Source organism: Pongo pygmaeus, chromosome 3 (genome assembly GCF_028885625.2).
Source record: "Pongo pygmaeus isolate AG05252 chromosome 3, NHGRI_mPonPyg2-v2.0_pri, whole genome shotgun sequence".
NCBI lineage: Eukaryota > Metazoa > Chordata > Mammalia > Primates > Hominidae > Pongo > Pongo pygmaeus.
The window spans coordinates 150,049,763-150,073,124 of NC_072376.2; the positions used below are offsets into that span (position 1 = coordinate 150,049,763).

General features: G+C 33.5%; 1 long non-coding RNA gene across 3 annotated transcripts in view; it reads right to left on the reverse strand.

Moving 5' to 3' along the window:
• Positions 1 to 1,905: 1,905 nt before the first annotated feature.
• The window catches only part of LOC129034979 (uncharacterized), a 143,724-nt gene continuing 122,267 nt past the window's right edge, over positions 1,906 to 23,362 (reverse strand). For 2 of the 3 annotated variants that reach the window (XR_008502062.2, XR_008502061.2), the window contains 2 exons: positions 23,091 to 23,182; positions 20,900 to 22,366 (listed from right to left, as the gene is read on the reverse strand). This is a non-coding gene — a long non-coding RNA (uncharacterized LOC129034979). Of the gene's footprint in view, positions 2,032 to 20,899; positions 22,367 to 23,090; positions 23,183 to 23,362 lie in introns of those variants that run through there. The other variant, XR_010126140.1, reaches the window with a different exon arrangement.

Genomic DNA, 23,362 nt, shown 5'->3' on the forward strand with positions numbered 1-23,362 from the left:
TCCATTTCATTTTTTTGGGATAGTTTGAAAAAAATTAGTATTTGCCATCAGGTTTTGGGTTTTTCTTTGATAGGAGACTTTGTTACTGATTCAATTTCATTACTTACTATTGATTTGTTTACGTTTTTTTTATTTCTGTGTAATTCAATCTTAGTAGATTGTATGTGCCCAGAAATTTATCCATTTCTTCAAGATTTTTTAATTTATTGGCATAGAGTTTTATATAACTGTCTTGTAAGATCCTTTATATTTCTGAGGCATCAGTTGCAATGCCTCCTTTACATCTCTGATTTTATTCTTTGAGTTACTTTCTTTTATTCACAATCTAGTTAAAGGTTTGATTATTTTGTTTATATTTTCAAAAAACCAAGTCTTTGTTTTATTGATCTTTTCTATTTCATGTAGTCTCTATTTTGATTATTTCTTCTCAATTCTCATTTACCTTAAAAATTTTAAAAATTATTTTTTAACCCATTGGTTGTTCAGAAGCATGTTGTTTAATTTTCATGTATTTATATAGTTTCCAAAGTTCCCCTTATTATAGATATCTAATTTTATTCCATTGTAGTCAAAAAGATACTTGGTATGATTTTAATTTTTTAAAATGTGTTAAGACTTTTTTTGTAGACAGATATGTGATATATCGTGGAGAATGTTTCATATGCTTTTGCGATGAATGTATATTCTGCAGCTGTGGGATGGAATGTTCTGTAAATTTCTGTTAGGTCAATTTGGTCCAGAGTGTGGTTTAACTTCAGTGCTTCTTTGGTAATTTTCTGACTGAATAATCTCTCCATTGCTGAAAGTAAGGTATTGAGGTTCCCCATTATTATTGTATTGCAGTCTATCACACCTTTTAGCTGTATTAATATTTGCCTTATATATTTGGATGTTTCAATGTTAGATGTATATATACTTATAATTGTTACATCATCTTGATGTTTCCATTCATTTATTACTATATAATAGCTTTCTTTTTATCTTTCTAAAATATTTGGCTTAAAGTATATTTTGTGTAAGTACAGCTATACAGCTATTTCTGCTTTTTTTTTTTTTTGGTTTCCATTTACATGAAGTAATATTTTTCCATGTTTACTCTCAGTCTATGCACATCCGTACAGTTGAAGTGAATCTCTTTTAGGTGATTTTAAATGTTAGAAAAGTTGTGAGCAAATAGAACTCCCCTTCATTTCTCCTAAGAGGGTAAATTTTTACAACCTCTTTGTAAAATTATTTTGCATTTTTAATAAAGTTAAATGCATGCCAAAACCATCATCCAAGAATTACACTCTTTGGTGTATACATAAGAAATCCAAAGATAATGACACATACAATAATGTTAATCAAAGTTTTTAAAAAGCTCTGAATTGGAAACAACCCACATTTCAATCAATAAAAGAATGGATATGAGGATTATGGTTTTTATTTATTTTTTGTTTTGTTGACAAATGGGGATACAGCATAACAATGCAAGGAATATATTCTCATAAAAAAGAATATTGAAAAATTTGAAAACCAGATTGAATAAAATATCAGACACAAAAGTGTACATATTTCATGATTCCCTTTATATAAAATTCAAGGACAGGCAAAACTAATCAATGGTAACACATGTGAGAATAATATTACTTTGAAGAGGAAGAATTTTTCTGTATTTATTTTCTTGAGCAGGATGTTAGTTTCCCAGAGATATGATTATATGAGAAATTGGGTTATAGACTTCTCCAGTGTTTATATACGTGCATAATAAAAATTTGGCTGGAGCCATAAGAGGGCAGAGCATGACGGCTAAATAGAAGCTTCCACCAATCATCCCCCCCTGCAGAAACACCAAATTTTAACAACAAACTACAGACACAAACGCACCAATATAAGAACCAAAAATCTGGTTAGCAATCATAGTACCTTGTTTTATCTTCATATTGCTGAAAGAGGCACTGAAGAAGGTCGGAAGGACAGTCTTGAATTACTGATGCACCTCTCCTCCATTCCCCAGCAGCGGTTTTGCGGTGTGGAAGGAGAATCTTTGTTCTTGTGAGAGGGAGAGCACAATGACTGTGGAAACTGGCAATGAACTCAGTGTTGCCCTATCACAGCAGACAGCAAAGGTTTGCTGGACTCAGCTGGTGCCCACCCCCTGAGGCAGCATTTGACCAAGTTCTTGCTAGAGAGGAATCACCCATCCCAGTGGTTGAAACTTGAGTTTAATCAGCAAGCCTCACCACGAAAGGTCAAAATGCACTGGGTCCATAAGTAAAATTGAAAGGCAGTCTAGGACAGAAGCATTTCAATTCCTAGGCAAGTCCTAGTGCTGGGCTGGGCTTAGAGCTAGTGGACTAGGATGACATGGGACTTAGAGAGACACCATCTAGCGTGTCTACAGGAGTGCTTTCACCAACCCTTTCCCAACCTCAGGCAGTGCAGCTTGCAGCAACAAAAGTGACTCCTTACTTCTACTTAAGGAGAGAAGAGTGAAGAGTAAAGAGGATTTTGTCTTGCATCTTGGATACCAGCTCAGCCGCAATAGGATAAAGTAATGGGCAGTGTCATGAGGCCTCCAGTCAAGGCCCTAGCTCCCAGACAGCATTTCTAGACACACTGTGAGCCAGAAGAGAACCCACTGCCTCAAAGGAAATGACTCAGTTCAAGCAGGATTCATCACCTGCTGACTAAAGAGCCTTTGGCCTTGAATAACCAACAGTGACACCCTGGTAGTATAAAAAGCAAGAAATTAAATCACACCACCAGAGAAAATCGCCTTCACTAAAAGGAATACAAGAAGGAAGAAATGAAGAAAGAGAAAATCACAAAACAACCAGAAAACAAATAACGAAATTTCAGGAGTAAGTCGTTACTTATCAATTATAACATTGAATCGAAATGGACTAAACTCTCCAATCAAAAGATATACAAGATCCAATGATCTTTCAAGAAACACACTTCACCTATAAACATACACAAAGACTGAAAATAAAGAGATGGAAAAGGACATTCCATGCCAATTGAAACCAAAGAAAAGCAAAAGTAGCTATACTTATATCAGCCAAAATAGATTAAAAGGCAAAGCCTGTAAGATGAGACAAAGAAGGTCATTATTTAATGATAAAAGGGTCAACTTACCAAGAGGGCATAACAATTGTAAATATATATGAACCCAATGCTGGAGCACCCAGATATATTAAGCAGATATTATTGGAGCTAGAGAGAGATGGACCTCAATAAAATAATAGTTGGACACTGAAATAGCCCACTTTCAGCATTGGACAGACCATCCAGATAGAAAACCAACAAAGAAAAATCAGAATTAACCTGTACTATATAATCAATATACCCAATAGATATTTACAAAATATTTCATCCAATGGCAGTAGAATATACATTATCCTCCTCAGCACATGAATCGTTCTCAAGGATAGACCCATATGTTAGGTCACAAAACAGGTCTTAAAATATTCCAAAAATTTAAAATAATATCAAGATTTTTTTCTGACTACAATCAAATAAAACAAGAAATCAATAACGGGGAATTTTGGAAAACATACAAACACATGAAAATGAAACAATACGCTCCTAAATAACCAATAGATCAATAAAGAAATTTAGAAGATAATTGAAAAAAAATCATTTAAAAAAACGATCATGGAAACACAACGTGCCAATACCTATGGCATACAGCAAAAACACTACTAAGAGGAAATTTATAGTTATGAATGCATACTTCAAAGAAGAAGAAAACTTTCTAACAAATAACCTAATGATGCTTCTTAAAGAATTAGAAAAGCCAGAGCAAACCAAACTCAAAATTAGTGGAAGAAAATAAGTAATAAAAATCAGAGAAGAGATAAAGGAAACTGAAATGAAGACTACAATACAATAGATTAATGAAATGAAAACTTGTTGTTTTGAAAAGTTAACCAAAATTGACAAACCTTTAGCCAGACTAAGAAAAGAAGAGAGAAGAACCAAATAAAATCAGAGTTTAAGGAGACATTACAACTGACACCACAGAAATTCAAAGGATCATTTGTGGCTAGTATGAGTAATTATATGCCAACAATTTGAAAATCTAGAGGAAAAGGATAAATTCCAAGATATATACAACCTAACAATATTGAACTATGAAGATATCCAAAACAGGAACAGACCAATAAGAAGTAATGTGATCAAAGCTGTAACAAAAAGTCAGATGGTAAAGAAAGGCCCGAGCCCCTGTGGCTTTACTGCTGAATTCTACTAAACATTTAAAAAATATATACCCATCCTGCTCAGACTAATCTGAAAAATAGAGAAGAAGGAAATACTTCCAAACTCATTCTATGAGGCCAGTATTATCCTGATACCAACACCAGACGAAGACACATCAAATAAAGGATAACTACAGCCCAATATCTCTGATAAATTTTGACACAAAAATCTTCAACAAAATAATTCAATAATACATTAAAAAGATCATTCATCATGACTATGTGTGATTTATCCAGGGATGCAAGGATGTTCAACATACACAAATCAATCAATGTATACATGTTAACAACAGAATGAAGGACAAAAACCATATGATTATCTCAACTGATGCTGAAAAAGAATGCAATAAAATTCAACAACCTTTCATGATAAAAATCCTCAAAAAGCTGGGTACAGTACAAACATATTTCAACATAATAAAACCCATATACAACAGACTCGTAACTAGTATCATACTGAATCACTAAAAACTGAAAGCCTTTCCTCTTAGATCTGAACCATGACAAGGATGCCCAATTTCATCACTGTTATTTAATACAGTATTAGAAGTCCTAGATATCGCAACCAGAAAAGAGAAAGAAATAAAGACCCTCCAAATTGAAAAAGAAGAAAACAAAGTATCTTTGTTTGCAGGTGAAATAACTTATCTTTGGAAAAACCTAAAGATTCCACCCCAAAAACTTTTAGGCTGATAAAAAAAAATTCAGCAAAGTTGCAGGATACAAAATCAACATACAAAAATCACTAGCATTTTTATATTCCAACAGTGAACAATCTGTAAGAGAAATAAAAAGTAATCCCATTTACAATAGCCACTCATGAAATTAAATACTTAAAAAAGTGAAAGATCTCTACAACTAAAACTATGAAATATTGAGAAAGAAATTGAAGAGGACACAAAAATATGGAGAGATATTCAATTTTCATAGATTGGAAGAATCAATATTGTTAAAATATTTATACAATGCAAAGAACTCTACAGATTCAATGCAATCCCTATCAAAATACCAATGACATTCTTTACAGAAATAGAAAAAATAATCCTAAAATTTATATGGAACTACAAAAGAGCCAGAATAGCCAAAGCTATCCTAAACAAAAAGAACAAAACTGGAAGAATCATATTACATTATTTCAAATTATGCTACAGGGTTATAGTAACCAAAAGAGCATTGTACTGGGATCAAAACAGACACATAGCCCAATGGAACAGAATAGAGAACCCAGAAACACGTCTATACACCTACAGGGAACTAATTTTTGTCAAAGGTGCTAAGGTCATACATTGGGGAAAAGACAATCCCCTCAATGAGTGATGCTGGAAAAACTGGATGTCCATATGCAGAATAACACTAGACCCATATCTCTCACCATATACAAAAATAAAATCAAAATGGATTAAAGATGGAAATCTAAGACCTCAAGCTATAAAACTGCTAGAAGAAAATGTTGAAGAAACTCTCTAGAACATTGGTTTGGGCAAAAATTTATTGAGTAATACACAGTCAACCAAAGCAAAGAAATAAACAAATGGGATCACATCAAGTTAAAAAGCTTCTGCATAGCAAAGGAAACAATCGACAAAGTGAAGAGACAACCCACAGAACAGGAGAAAATATTTGCAATCTATCCACTGAGAAGGGATTAATAACCAGACTATATAAGGGGCTCAAACAACTCTATAGCTAAAAACCTAATAATCAAATTAAAACATGGGTAAAAATTGTGAATAGAATTTTTTCAAAATACATACAAATGGCAAACAGGCATATGAAAAGGTGTTTAATGTCACTGATCATCAGAGAAATGCAAATCAAAGCTACAATGAGATATCATCTCACCCCAGTTAAAATGGCTTTTATCCAAAAGACAGGCAATAACAAGTGTTGACAAAGATGTGGAGAAAAGGGAACCCCCATACACTGTTGGTGGAAATGTAAATTAGTAAAATGACTGTGGAGAACAGTTTGAAGGTTCTTCATAAAACAAAAAATAGAACTACCATAGGATCCAGCAATCCCACTGCTACGTATATACCCAAAAGAAAGGAAGTCAGTATATCAAAGGGATGTTTGCACTCCCATGTTTGTTGCAGCACTGTTCTCAATAGCCAAAATTTTGAAGCAACAGATGAATGGATAAAGAAAATGTGGCACATAAATACAATGGAGTATTGTCCAGCCCTAAAAAAGAATGAGATTCTGTAACTTGGAACAACATGAATGGAACTGAATATCATTATGTTAACTAAAATAAGCCAGTCACAGAAATACAAACTTTTCATGTTCTCATTTATTTGTGGGAGCTAACAAATGAAACAATTGAACTCACAAAGATGGAGTGTAGAAAGATGGTTACTAGAGGCTGGGAAAGGCAGTAGTGGGGGAGGGAGAAGTGAGGATGGTTTATGGGTATATAAGTAGTTATTATAGGAAGAATGAATAAGACTTTGTATTTAGTATCACAAATGGATGACTGTAGTCAATTATAACTTAATTGTGCATTTAAAAATAATCAGAAGAGTATAATCGAATTGTTTGTAACACAAAGGATACATGATTGAGGGGATGGATACCCCATTTACCAAGATATTATTATGATTTCATGCCTGTATTAAGGTATCTCATGTACCCCATGAGTATATTCACCTACTATGCACCCACAAAAACTAAAAGTTTTTTAAAAATTAAAAACTTAAGATTAAAATTAAATTATGACTAGAGATTGAGCCATAAAAACAACTCCTAACAAAATGTATTTTTTTGTAAAAGGGATTTGGCTAACATTTCGAAAAAATTTCTTCTCGTCTTTTTCTTTGTCCCAACCAGATATATAAAAATCAAACAAATATTATTAATGCAAATAAGATAATTGAGTATCTTCCCTGAAAAACGGTGGTGAAATAAGGAAAGTTTATGTCTTATTTGCACCAACTTCAAACTCAGTAACCACATGTTTCTGCCCTCATTTAAGAGAAGGCTATTCCCCCGGTGCCCCTTGCATTCTCTGACATATCTGATTTCAGAAATACATCTCTTTATCAGTCAGTTACAGTTAACCTGAAGTTATATTAAGATGGTCTCTCTCATATTCAGTATGCCTTGCATGGGCAGTACCAAACAAATTTCCATCAACATTGATAACTGTTAATTCCAATTAGCAGCTATTCCAGCCACATTACTGCATAGGGTAATTTGATACATGATTCCTACTTTCAGATGAAAGGAGGCTCAGAGATAAAGCTGTTCTTGTAATTGTCATTATTTGTGATCCCGATCCTTTACAGTCTTTCTATTTGCTAAACAGCCCTTTCCATTTTGGCAAATTTCTGTGCCCTGGTACTTTTTATAGCTACTTTTATCAGCACTGTACTCATTAATGTTTTTATTTTTTGTCTGATTTCTCCCTCAATATTTTCTGCATTCAGATTTCATCTGGCCCATCTAATGCTGCACCTCTTCTTATTTTGTATTTAAATACTTCTCATTCAATTTTATACTACATTTGGATTCAGGATGAAAGAAAATCAGTCCATTAACTACAGATCATGATTGCAATTTAGCCTTAAACTAAATTAATAACCTACTTAGCTTTAAAACAAAACAAAACACTGAACTGTTGTCCAGAAATTTATCTTACTATGCATTTTACTAGCTATATTAAAAATATCTCTATTAGAGACTTATAGATTCTGATGTATTACTATCGAAAATATATAGATGAGGGATTATATTGCCATTTCCTCAGGTCTTTAAGGAATTAAGAAGTATATAGACTAATGAATGACTAAAGAAAACATGATACATATACACAATGAAATATTATTCAGCCGTAAACAATAAGGAACACCTGCAGCAGCATGGATAAACCTGGAAGACATCATGCTGAATAAACTAAGCCAGGCACAGAAAGATAAATACTGTATAATCTCACTTATATGTGCAATCTAAGAAAGCTCAACTCATAAAAGTAGAGTAGAAAGGTGATTTCAGGAAGTGGGAAGGTGGGGGATGTGGAGAGATGCAGATAAAAGGGTGCAAACTTTCAATTGCTAGATGAATAAATTCTGAAGCTGTACAGCATGGCAACTATAGTTAATAATACTGAATTGTTTACTTAAAATTTGCTAGAGTAGATCTTAACTGTCTTCAGCACCCCTCCCCCAACACATAAAATGGCAACTATGTGTGGTGATGGATGTGTAAATTGATTGTGGTAATCATTTCACAATTTAGACATAGACTCAATAATCATATTGTATAGTTGTAATATATTGAAATTTTGCCACTTATACCTTAATAAGGCTGAAAAATAAATATAATGACCTAAACATGTTTTAAAAAATGTATACAGACTTTTCTCCAGTTACTCAATCCCCACTTGGTAAATCTCAAATGATTATACACTGTATTCAAAACTAGTAAATGTAGGTTTTACTTCTGGCATGAATACTAAATTGCAATATGATCTTATACATGCTACTTTATGTGCATGAGCAATTTTTTTAATCAGCCAAATGAGTCCATAGTCATATTCTACTCATTGCATATTAAGAGAATGCAGATGCCTATCCAAAAAAGAATGATGAGGAAAGTACTCTCAGAAATATGCTATCATGTAATATACAAATAGTATTCACAGGTTTTAAAAGGCAAAGTCAGTGAGTATTTTATATCAAAATCATATTTAAATATATAATGGTGGCTGAAGACAGTATCACTAATATATTCCAAGTATTTTTGCATAGGTAATATTAATTAAAATTCAATTTCAAACCAAGAGGACACCATTTTGTGTCAGTATAGCTCAAAACTAATTACATTACTTGAGATTTTAAAAAATAAAAGATCATAAAATTATTAGCAAGCATATTATCTTTATTTATATGCTCAACAATAAATGACATATTTGGCTTAGGGTATCTTTCCAGTTTTACTTGAAATATTAAGGAAATATATCTCAATCAACTCTTCACTGGGATCTCCACATGTCTATATGAAAAAAATCTGTAATCAATGCAAACATATCTGTCTTGATTCAATAACTAGAACTTTGATGTGATTTTAAAAATAGGTTAATTATAAATTTAGCTTTATTCTTCAAGATGAAATAAATAATGAAAGAATATGGTAGACTGAACATCAGATAGTGAACTTTAATTGCAAGGTAGGCACTTTGAAGTGTTTGTGAGAAATATTTTACTGTGATTAGGTAGAATTCTTAGGATATATCATCACTAGTTATTGTATAATACAATTATACAATAATTGTATTATTTGTGTGTATATTTATGTTCATATTTTGCTTGCTTTGATTTGCTTTGGTTCACTTAGAATAGTCAAATTTTATAAAGTTGTCAGAATTACTCAGTGCCATGGTCAGTTTTATGTGTCAACTTGGCTACACCATGGTACTTAGTTTTTAGTCAAATAGTAGTCTAGATGTTGCAATAAAGTTATCTTTCCGATGTGATTAACATTTAAATCAATAAACTTTGAGGAAGACAGATTACTCTCCCAAATGTGAGTGGGTTTCATCCAGTTGGTTGAAGACCTTGAAAGGAAATTTGCCTTTAGATTGCCTTTGAGCTAGAGACTAAAACATCAACTCTTCCCTGGGATCTCAAGCCTGTCAACCTGACCAGGAGATTTTGAACTTTCTAGTCCCAATAATAAAATAAGATAAATCAATCTCTCTCTCTCTCTCTCTCTCTCTGTCTGTCTATCATCTATCTCTCTCCCTCTCTTCCTTCACACACACACACACACACACACACACACACACACACACCCCACACCCCATATTGGATATTGGTGTTGTTATTTGGGAGAACCTCGACTAATACTAATGGCTAATACACTAATACATATGTGTCTGCCAGACAGAGAGAGAGGAGAAGGAGGGAGAGAGATGGAGACAGAGACAGAAGTAGAGCAGCTATACTTGTTTAATTGATCTGTTTCTTTGTAGCAGGAAATATTCAACATTCATAACTTCATGCACAGAGCAAAAAAGTTAGTTGAAATGAAGACAGAACTGATTGTAAAATGTGTTTACAATATTGTAAACTGTGTCATTTCCATTCCAATAAGTTCTTATAGGATTATTAGTGAGTATTTAAAGAAATCTACCAGCCATAATCAAAGGTATCAAAAGGAGGAATCCAATATATATCAAAAAAGGAAAATAAACGTGATAACGACAGGTTTTCTTTCCAAAACAAGTAAGTAAAAGCTAAAGTAAATAGAATATCCTATGTAATGGCAGCAGGTAAATGCTTACTACGTTTTTCTAAGAATAAATGTCCTGCACACATTGATAATTTATGTTTTTGGTATGAACATCTGTGGTTTAATCATTGTTTTCACAGTAGAGCAAATGTAAAGCATATTTTACCTTAATTAAATCATTAAAGAGAAAATAGCCAAAAGCATAAGGCTTTTGAGAACGCTGATTTTAACCACATCACTAGGAATAGAATAGTACCTTGTTCTCTTTATAGCTGTATTATAGCTCCCTGAGTAATTCAATTACAGTACAGCATTGAAGCCTATCTGCATAGTATTAACTGTAGTTAAGCTTTCCAGTCTCTAGAGGTCTCTGTACATCACTTTTTCACTCACTGCCATCCTTGCAGGACGACAGACACTTCAGCTTTGTCTGGACAGACTGCAGCTCTCCAAGGAACTTAAATGTTTCACTACTGTGTTTTTCCCCATCCTCATATATTCTAACATGAATTAAATTATAAGGCTTTAGGTACAGCCAAAACAATTAAAAGAAAAACGTTTTCTATTTATTTTTAAAATTTATACAAGGAGAATGTTTCCTTTTTGTGATTATCTCAGGTGTCCCTATTCTGAAACTGTTTCGGCTACCTTGTTTCCAAAAGTGTACATAGTACTTATGATTCTGTATAGTATTATATATAGTACACGGGTTTAATTTGACAAATATTATTTTCATTTATAAGTGTTTTAGGATGAGAAAGACAAATAAATGCCACAGTTCTTCATGAAATTATCTCGAATGCAGCATGAATATTGAATTCAACACTTGAAGATGATCAGCTCTTTCATTAACATTCTCATTTTTTACCAAAACTTTGGCACACCATCAGAGAATAAAACTTGCATATAAATTAGCATTTGCCACTGTGGCTCAAATCCTGAAAACGGCAAATAAAGTAGATCCTTGTCTTCAAGGCTCAAGTTTTATTTTGCTTAGTTTCTTTAGTAAGATGGACAAACCCCTCCCCCTAGGATTCTGGTTTATGGGGAAAGCTGTGTCACATTGTGTGACTTGCAAAGCAGGTCATATCTGTCATTTGGGGTTGGGGACCAGCAGGAGGCAAGCAGCGTATTTTGTCATAGTAAGCAAAAATCATGAGTCCACGGAAGATCTAACAGTGCTGGGGCAAAGCTTGACCAGAGTTCTATGCTATTGAAAAATGCTATTTTGGACATATGTAGAGTTATTTTCTAATTTTTGGTAACACTCAATATTTATGATCAAGTATCTCTTTGATTGCAAAAGTTAAATCTTACGACATACTGGACACTAAGAATAATACATATATAAACTCATCTAATCCTCATAACAATTCATCTTGTAGGTGGTATTATTAATAACTCCATTTTAAAGGTGAAAAACTGAGGCAGATAAAGCTTAATAAATTTTCTCTTAGGGCTGTGTAAGTAAGTGATGGAGCTGGAATTTAAACTCAGTATGTTTTCAGAACCTGGACCCTTAACACCTTCAACTACCTCTCAGGTAGATATATCCTTCCACAAATGAGGAGAGACATGGAATCAACCAGTTGAATCAGCTGAAGGAAGTGCCTTTCCAAGTTTACGGTTGAGACCAGAGCCAAGAGCGAGCAAAAAACAGTGCAAAAACTTCAGAGGCTTTCTAATCAATAGCATCTCTGACAAAATGGATATTTTATACAGGTATTGTTCCATTAACTATAGATTTTTCTCTGCTTGGAGCAAAATATTAAAGTAGTATTCCTTCTAACATCTTTTTTTTTTTGAGACGGAGGAGTCTTGCTCTGTCGCCCAGGCTGGAGTGCAGTGGCAGTATCTCGGCTCACTGCAAGCTCTGCCTCCCGGGTTCATGCCATTCTCCTGCCTCAGTCTCCCGAGTAGCTGGGACTACAGGTGCCCGCCGCCACCCCGCCTCGCTAATTTTTTGTATTTTTAGTAGAGATGGGGTTTCACCGTGTTAAGCCAGGATGGTCTCAATCTCCTGATGTCGTGACCCACCCGCCTCGGCCTCCCAAAGTGCTGGGATTACAGGTGTGAGCCACCGCACCCAGCCTCCTTCTAACATCTTACTGCAGAAGAGATGTCATCTATTTTTTTCCTTTCTATAGAAGATAAAAGAGATTGAGAAAGAGAAAGAGAGATGTAGAGAGATTGGTGCCACATCTACACCTGTTTCATTGGTCTGTTTCTTTATAACAGGAAATATTCAACATTCACAATTTAGAGTATGGAGCAAAAAAATAATTAAAATAACTACAAAATTGATAATATTTGTAAGTGTGGTATATCAATATTTTGTGATAGAAAAGGCAAAGGCATGAGTTAGCCAAAGTTCAAATAAAAACTTTCACCTTTGCTTTTTGTGTGACCTTTGGTGACTTCCTTAATTAGTTTAATTCCTAGACCTCTCTTCTATAAAATGGGAAAAAATACTATTAACAGTGCCTCCCTGTTCATTGTGAAGATGAAATAAAATAAAATTGTAGCAGAATGCCAAGTAATCAATATTAATTTTGATACTACTGTGTTGATAATGGTAATATCTTACATTTAGTATTTATAATTAAGCTTATTTGTCATGTGAAAAACTGTCACAATCTTCTACTTGTTCGTGTTCCCAAGATGTTCTTGCTGATTCTCAGTAGATGACTTTACAACTTATTTTAATGAAAAGGCTCAGGTCCCATGAAGGAATTTAGAATATGGCCTCATATTCAGCAAGTTCCACAATGTTCTGCCACAGCCTTTGCTCTTGTTTCTCTCACATTCTGGTTCAAGTTAATGTGAAATTTCTCACATCCTTGCTGATAATTACTGATCTTAAAACTAATTCTGGCCCCTCTGATACACCAAAATCTCAATGGACAAAAATACATAAAACAATTTTACTCCACAAATGAACTTAAGTTAGCAATATTACTATGCTCCAGGCTTTAAATCTAAAAATCATCTAAATCATTTGACTGTTGAGTCCCCTTAATTACTTTCAATTATCATAAAATTTTGATGCTTTTTTAAATGAAATATTTTATTTTCTCATTTTCTCCACACTAGCAGAAACTGTTCACATGCAGTTTATTAATACCTCAAATACACAAATTGAAATGATGCCTTACTTAGATAAGAAGTATTAATTACTGGCACTATTCCTTCTGAAACTATTCCAATCAATAGAAAAAGAGGGAATCCTCCCTAACTCATTTTATGAGGCCAGCATCATCCTGATACCAAAGCTGGGCAGAGACAGAACCAAAAAAGAAAATTTTAGACCAATATCCTTGATGAACATTGATGCAAAAATCCTCAATAAAATACTGGCAAACCGAATCCAGCAGCACATCAAAAACCTTATCCACCATGATCAAGTGGGCTTCATCCCTGGGATGCAAGTCTGGTTCAATATACGCAAATCAATAAATGTAATCCAGCATATAAACAGAACCAAAGACAAAAACCGCATGATTATCTCAATAGATGCAGAAAAGGCCTTTGACAAAATTCAACAACCCTTCATGCTAAAAACTCTCAATAAATTAGGTATTGATTGGACCTATCTCAAAATAATAAGAGCTATCTATGACAAACCCACAGCCAATATCATACTGAATGGGCAAAAACTGGAAGCATTCCCTTTGAAAACTGGCACAAGACAGGGATGCCCTCTCTCACCACTTCTATTCAACATAGTGTTGGAAGTTCTGGCCAGGGCAATTAGGCAGGAGAAGGAAATCAAGGGTATTCAATTAGGAAAAGAGGAAGTCAAATTGTCCCTGTTTGCAGACGACATGATTGTATATCTAGAAAACCCCATTGTCTCAGCCCAAAATCTCCTGAAGCTGATAAGCAACTTCAGCAAAGTCTCAGGATACAAAATCAATGTACAAAAATCACAAGCATTCTTATATATCAATAACAGACAAACAGAGAGCCAAATCATGAGTGAACTCCCATTCACAATTGCTTCAAAGAGAATAAAATACCTAGGAATCCAACTTACAAGGGACGTGAAGGACCTCTTCAAGGAGAACTACAAACTACTGCTCAGTGAAATAAAAGAGGATAGAAACAAATGGAAGAACATTCCATGCTCATGGGTAGGAAGAATCAACATCGTGAAAATGGCCATCCTTCCCAAGGTAATTTACAGATTCAATGCCAGCCCCATCAAGCTACCAATGACTTTCTTCACAGAATTGGAAAAAACTACTTTAAAGTTCATATGGAACCAAAAAAGAGCCCGCATCGCCAAGTCAATCCTAAGCCAAAAGAACAAAGCTGGAGGCATCACGCTACCTGACTTCAAACTATACTACAAGGCTACAGTAACCAAAACAGCATGGTACTGGTACCAAAACAGAGATATAGATCAATGGAACAGAACAGAGCCCTCAGAAATAATGGGAAATAACGCCGCATATCTACAACTATCTGATCTTTGACAAACCTGAGAAAAACAAGAAATGGGGAAAGGATTCCCTATTTAATAAATGGTGCTGGGAAAACTGGCTAGCCATATGTAGAAAGCTGAAACTGGATCCCTTCCTTACACCTTATACAAAAATTAATTCAAGATGGATTAAAGACCTAAACGTTAGACCAAAAACCATAAAAACCCTAGAACATAACCTAGGCAATACCATTCAGGACATAGGCATGGGCAAGGACTTCATGTCTAAAACACCAAAAGCAATGGCAACAAAAGCCAAAATTGGCAAATGGGATCTAATTAAACGAAAGAGCTTCTGCACAGCAAAAGAAACTACCATCAGAGTGAATAGACAGCCTACAAAATGGGAAAAAATTTTCGCAACGTACTCATCTGACAAAGGGCTAATATCCAGAATCTACAATGAACACAAACAAATTTACAAGAAAAAAACAAACAACACCGTCAAAAAGTGGGCAAAGGACATGAACAGACACTTCTCAAAAGAAGACATTTATGCAGCCAAAAACACGTGAAAAAATGCTCACCATCACTGGCTATCAGAGAAATGCAAATCAAAACCACAATAAGATAATGATCTCACACCAGTTAGAATGGTAATCATTAAAAAGTCAGGAAACAACAGGTGCTGGAGAGGATGTGGAGAAATGGGAACACTTTTACGCTGTTGGTGGGACTCTAAACTAGTTCAACCATTGTGGAAGTCAGTGTGGCGATTCCTCAGGGATCTAGAACTAGAAATACCATTTGACCCAGCCATCTCATTACTGGGTATATACCCAAAGGACTATAAATCATGCTGCTATAAAGACACAGGCACACGTATGTTTATTGCGGCACTATTCACAATAGCAAAGACTTGGAACAAACCCGAATGTCCAACAATGATAAACTGGATTAAGAAAATGTGGCAGATATACACCATGGAATACTATGCAGCCATAAAAAATGATGAGTTCATGTCCTTTGTAGGGACATGGATGAAATTGGAAATCATCATTCTCAGTAAACTATCGTGAGAACAAAAAACCAAACACCGCATATTCTCACTCATAGGTGGGAATTGAACAATGAGAACACATGGACACAGGAAGGGGAACATCACACTCTGGGGACTGTTGTGGGGTGGGGGGAAGAGGGAGGGATAGCTTTAGGAGATATACCTAATGCTAAATGACGAGTTAATGGGTGCAGCACACCAGCATGGCACATGTATACATATGTAACTAACTTGCACATTGTGCACATGTACCCTAAATCTTAAAGTATAATAATAATAAAATTAAATTAAAAAAGACCTGATATTTGGCCAATTAACACTTTCTGGGTACTGGCAGCTATAAAGACAAATCTAATATAAAAGTTTAGTTCTTGTTTTGAAGAAGTTTAAAATTTATGTTCAGAGACAAAAACTACAAATACAGTAAGCTATGAAATAATATAAGTTCTAAAAGAAAGTAGACTAAGGGAAAAATTCATCATTACTATTGAATGGAAGCTTTACTTTAAATCTCAGGCAGTAAGCAAAAGTTTTTATTTTGGCCTCACAATGTAGATAAAAGTTGGCCAAGTATAACTGAAGATCAGATTTCTCCATGAAGAATGCCATGTAAACTAAAGCTTGGTAGAAAAATCATGGCTGCACGCTGTTTAGCTATGAAAAATATCTTTACTATTCTATTTTGAAGCAAATTTGAAAGCCAAAAAACTAGATCATTTTAAGACAGGTAAACATGCTTTCTTCATTTGTTTTGCTATTATCTCATGAAGCAAGTAGAAAAATGAAAGATCACACTGTCTAGTACTTACAAAATAAAACTCCTCCACGCATGAACACAGTTCCCCAAAAAGACATTTGGGAGAAAGATGAAGTCTCTTTAGGAATTTAAAAATTACAAAAAGAAACATATAACCTGTCCAGTGTCTGTAAATTGCTGCAGAGTTCGTAACATAATCTAAATGACTGTGATTGCCATATTTGTGTATTTCTAATATATGGAAATATTGAGACAGATTTCATCCAATAGTTGCATAAATTTTCCTGAAAATACGCTAACATTTAAAATGGAATAAGATGAAATGAAAATATAGATACTCATGTTCATTAATCTTATGTGTGAAAATAAACTCCATCATTGCCCTCTCTGTAGAGCCAGGATATAAGATCCTGCTTATACATATTAAATTTACATACTTTTCTATTCTGGCACTTACCCATTATTTGGCACTGCAGGGTGTCTTAAATAACTCTGGCCTAATTTAAAGAAAATATGCTTAATGATCTCTACAAATTCTTTCAAAATATAGAACTCTGAATAATCTTTTACATTTACTATAATCAAAAGATATTTAAGTAGATAACAATCAGTCATCTGTAAGATCTCAAGTTTCTGCAATGTTAGTTTTTATTTATTTGACTTTGTTTTTGTTCTTACTCCTCCATCCCTTGAAATTTAATCTTTAAATAACCTATTTAGACATCTCTGATATTAATATTTCTCTCAGAAGATATGATTTCCTGTGCAGGCAAATTGGATTTTCAATGATATTATTAATCTTTCTACAATTTCCCAGTCTTCTGGCTCTGATTTCTTTAATTTATAAACACTTGTATTTTTTCTATGTCCTTGACATACTAAAACAGATAGATTTTCTATTATAAATTGTGAGCTTTACAAAGCAAATGTGAATAGCAATTACCTATAACCTTGCAATCTTTACATATGCACACCCACAAAGAAATTTAAACATGATTTCTTAAATTTACCACAGAAAATGTATGACTTGAAAAGAGCAGTTATCTCCACCCTTCACTTTACCCACATACATGCACAAATTATCTTGGTTAAATTTTCTCACGGATTTTAAATTTTCTAAACACAGAAGACAAGAGTGAGGTAGGGAGCAGGCTGGTTTGGGTAAGCAGATAATAGTAGATAAGTAGGTAAGTAGATTACAATCAGATTTGTGGAGTATATTTTAAATTGACTTTAATTTTACATGTGTTTTAACTCTTTCCAGATATTTATTACATAAGCAATGTAAGTATGTTGAGCAGATGAGCACTTTAAAGTATAGGGACATGTAAATGCACACTTTTCAAATGCTGATTAAATTGAAGCTAATAACAAAAATTCCCATGAAATCCCACCACCTTTTATATCTACTTCCAGAATTGGTGCCCACATAATTCTGATCATCCTCCTATTGATATGGATAAACCCTGTGTTCTTAAGATTTTCCTTTCCTCTAGATCCCATTCTACCTTACCTACTTAAGAACATTGCTCCAAAGATTCATGTGTCTTTGGTCTGTTTTAATATCTCCCCTCCGTACTAGTAATTCTTGTGAATTAAAAATGTCATTATTCTCTTTATAAATGAAAAAGAAAAAGAGAGGCTTCTCTTGACCTCACATTCTCCTTCCTATTTATGGTAACTTCTTAAGTGTTATACTCTCCATCTCCTATTGGATTATTATTTTCCCATTCTCTTTTGAGACTATTGTAACAGCTTCCATCAGCCACACTTCCACCAGAATTCATTTGTATATTGCTATGTATGACTCTTGTACAAATCATTAGGGACTATCAATATTGCTCATTCTAACCATCTGTTTTCTGTCAGCAATCTACTTGATGTATAAACATTATTTCACCCAGTAGATTACTCCCTCCTTCTTTAACCACTTCCTAGACTTGACTGACCTTGGTTTCTGCTGACCATACTCCTGTCCTTGTTTCCTCTGACATCAACAGCCACTTCAAGCTTCTCTCTCTCTTTCTTCCTCCTTTTCTTTGCCTCTTTTCTATATATACTAACTCATTGGGTAATCTGATTCAGTGTTAGGGCTTTGAATACCATTTCTATGTAGACAACTTTCAAATTTATAACTCCAGTATGGACTTCTCTGAATTCTGTCCATATATATTTAAATGCCAGGAAACAGATGCAAACACACACACACACACACACACACACTCCTAGATAACTAATAAGCAAATTACACTTGACATCTTCAAAACTGAACTTCTCACCTTTACGAGATGCACTTGCTGTCAAAGTCTTTCCATGACACAAATGGCAATCTCATTCTTCTATTTGACTAAGCCAACATCCTCGAATCGTCTCTAATAACCTCTCTTTCTTTCATATCCCCAACAAATCTTTCAGAAAATTTTTCAAAAATAACCGGAATCAAATCATTTTTTCTCATCTCTATTACTTAAAAGCCACCATCATCTCTTACTTGGATTATTGTCATGCCTTAAAGCAATATCCTAATCAGCTTACAGTCTAGACTCATCACGGTGCTCAGAATCTATAGTGATGGTGATAGAATCTAATTTAGCATATTATATATCTGCACAAAACTGTTCAACATCTTTGTTTGATTTATTAAGCCAAATGATGTTATGATGTTCTAAATGCTAACAAAAGCTGGGTTTCAGTTAGCTTTTTGACCTCATCTACTATTCCGTCTTTGGCACTATTTCTCCAGTCACAGTAACTCCCTTCTTGAGCTCACTAGCTAGCCATTTCCCAGTCTGGACTGTTCCCCTGAAATCTGCAGGACTCACTTGGCCTAGGGACATATACCCTTGCTGAATATCCAACTTTTTAATTTACATTTCCTTAATGTATATGCCTCTGTTATTTTACTGAGATTCAGAATTTAAATTGCTTTCAATCTACATAATAAAGAATTCGGCAAAAGAATAAAATGGTGTTTTAAGTGCTCATTTAAACTTTGAAGTTTTTATAAAATTGGAACACAAAGAGAAGAGCTGGAATAACTAAACTCTGTAAATTTAACATCTCAGAAATATCGATCAAAATGGAATTTCAATGTTAGAGGCTTACTGTGTGCCAGGGGGAGGCGGCAGACAAAAATTAATAATCAGTGCGCATAGTTTTGCTTTCCAAATACTCTTTTTATTGTTGCCATGTAAGGCTAGAAATCTTCCACAACTGTTAGATTAATTGCCAGAATTTCAGAGTTTAGAAGGCACAATCTCTTTCTCCCCTCCATCATAAATCAACCTTGTCTTTATAAAAATAATGTTAATAAATGACTATAAAAAATTACTCCAGCCTTTGAGAGGGGGTAGCCATAGCACTGATGGATAAAGAGCAAGAACCACTGATATACACAACACATTTCAAGACCTGTTAAGACCTTGCTTTCCTTAGTGCTTATTCTTACCTACAGAATAAAGTGTACACATATAAATAATGAGACAGATTCAGTCAAACTGAGACACAGAGTATGAATAATTCTTCAGTCAGAAAGGAAGGCCACTTGAAAATATTTTTGACTATACAAATTAGTTGAGCCTTGAGGCTTGTAGGAAAATAATGGTATAATAGTCTCATAAGTATAGCTAATAAAAGAAGGATTAAGAAGTACAAATGGCATGGTGAGCTTACCAGATCTCCATATAAATTAACTGATTCATGGGTAGAATTTCAGAAGGAAACAGAACATAATTATTTCTGATTCACTATCCCCATGTTGCTTATTGAATGTGGTGATGGGTGGTGCTGAGAGTATGCAAACATACAGTAATAAGATGTGTAAGAATAGCTCTAATTTCCCTAAAAATGGAATAATTCTTGTATTACTTAATCAAAATAAAATACGCCTTGTGATTAAATTACCTAGACTATTATGTATAGAACTCTCAATTCCCTTCAACAAAACTTAAAAAAAAATTCGCATGTATTATAAAAGTCTAAAAATGCAACTGAATATGAAATTTATAAAATCCTATATTTTTAAGAATGGAAAGAGCAGTGAAGTGGCAAATCCTATATTTTATTCTCTCTCCTTGTGTGCTGCTTATTCAAGTAGATACATGTTTTATTCTTCTATAAATACCTACATGCAACAGAAATAAATGTTTTAATCTTACTATCAAATGGCTTTTTCATCCTTGTTTTCTCCCACCCATTTTTCCTTTATTTTCAACTATATTTTTCTAATTTGAATCACAAATATGTATGTTTTCAGATACTGTCAGGTATAGGATAACTGACAGCAGAAACAAGAAAAGTCATAGCTTATGGCTCTCTAGTGCTTGTTAGTATAAAAATATAATAATAATGTATATTTTGTCAGCCTATTCCCTGGCATGTTTTTGTTACAAATAAATAAATTAAGATGGGAGTGTGATTTATTTGAGCAAATATGTGGTGTCAAATATATTCTAGGGAAAAAATAATGATCAGTCAAACTCCATTATTCTTAAGAAACCAAAATCCAAAATAAAAATGAAAGTAAACTATAAGTAACTGTATTTTGCTTACATTCAATCTAATTATTTGTTTACCATGGATATAGTTTTAGAAACTAAAATTCACAAATTTATTTTATGAAGGCAGAAATCTACTCATGTACTCAGGGTTGGAGAAGGTTTTGCTTTTTTAGGTTTGGCCTATTCATATACAGTGCTTCCTAAGCAAGTCAAGAGCAATAATTATGAAACATGAAAATAAACATTTAATTCCTTATAGTAATATATAATTGCAAGCACAAAATATAAATATTCTGTTTCTATGTTCCAAATTTATACAGAGACCTAATAAAGTACATAAAATAAAAAGCTAAAGACCTACCATTGAATTATGATAGAATAATGAAGAAGAGTGGAAATCTACAACTGTGGGACAGATAGAGAAGGTAAATAAGATATTTCTAGACAATCAGAGTACCTTTTTAAAATTGAAATTTTGTTGTATGAGAACCACAAAGTACCAAACATTCAAAGTTATATAATTTTTATCAAATCAAACCAAAAAGTAAATAATTGAGTATCTACTATATGAAAAGCCTGTATTAGTTGATTACTTAGAATGAATTTCTTCTCTTCATGATTTATTCCCCAACAATCAGATATCTGCATAGCCATACAATTAAGATTTTAAAAGAGCTATAAGAGAATGGTAATAAACAATTATGAGAGAATAAGAGAGAAATTAATTTTAATTGAGATTCTATGGTTATATCTGGAATCATAGCCAATACAACTTTGAGCCAAACAATGAAAGATCATACCAAGTACTAGGATGAGTGAGCTTTCTTCTGTGAACAAAAAGGAAACAAAGATTTATTTAGGTTTGTGATATGAAAAGTGATCTACTTTTAATATGTCAATACAGAGGTCATGTGGAAAATGAACTAGAGAAGAGAATGACAAGATGCAGAAAGACAAAGTAGAAAGTATACAGTTAATTCAGGAGATGGTTGGGCCAAAACTGAAGCAATTGAATTAGGTGTAGAAAATAGGAAAATAATAGAAGTTTCCCATGGATCTAGCCATATTCCTTTATTCTTCTTCTGTATATGCAACTTGATCATTTCACAAATACCACTGAGGCACTTTCTTCCATGAATGTTGATGACCCTGAAAATGATATATCTATTATAAGCCTCATTTCAATTCCAGACCCAACTGTATGTTGGGGAGTTATATCTAAGAAAACACTCTGAGTGGCAAAAATTTATGTTTCTTGCTGAATCTTATCGCTCCTAACATTTGCATTTCTATTCTTCTTACTGAAATAAAAGTAACTTTTCTGTGTATAATCATCTACTTAAAGTACCAATTAAATTAGGTGTGGAAAAGTCATCTATTAACCAATCAGAAACTTAATACCACAAATGACTACTTTTTCATCTTTGCATCTTTAAAAACAATCATTAGTGTTAATATTTAGGAAAGATTCACAGAGGAAAAAAATAAGAGTCATCTTCAAGTCAACTCCTTAGCAAATGTAAACAATCATGATTTTGACTAAATAGTCTGATCCAAAATATTTGACACCTCTTTTTTATAACTGAGGTGTTTTTTTGCAAAACATGCTGCTAGAATTTCTAGCCACTAATAGGTAGTGAAGCAATCTTGATAAGAAAGAGAAAAAAAGACAAAAGTAAAGATGCAAAGGAATAATTATTAGTATACAAAAGAAGAGCCCACAGCACATCTGCCACTATTGATTCTTGTTTTAGGAGCACACATATATTAATTTAATTTAAAAATGATGTTAAATATTATAAAGAATACAGGTTTCATTTGGAGAGGCCCTCTACAAAAGTCTCTAAGATAGCACATAGAAAATTATTCTTACCTGTTAGTCTCTGCTTCACTCAAGCTAAACACAGAAATGTGGTCTGACAGTCAAAATATATTACAAAAACATCATATCTTTGTTATTATGAGCTGTAAACAAAGAAACAAATTAGAGTATAACCATTATACCAATGTTTTCTGTTATTAACAAGCATTACACACTATTGAATGAGCTTTTATGTATTGAGAAAATAGATCTAAATTTTATCATAACTTTTATAAATAATATATTTCTAAATGCTTATCAGAGTCAAATATAAGAAAGCTAGA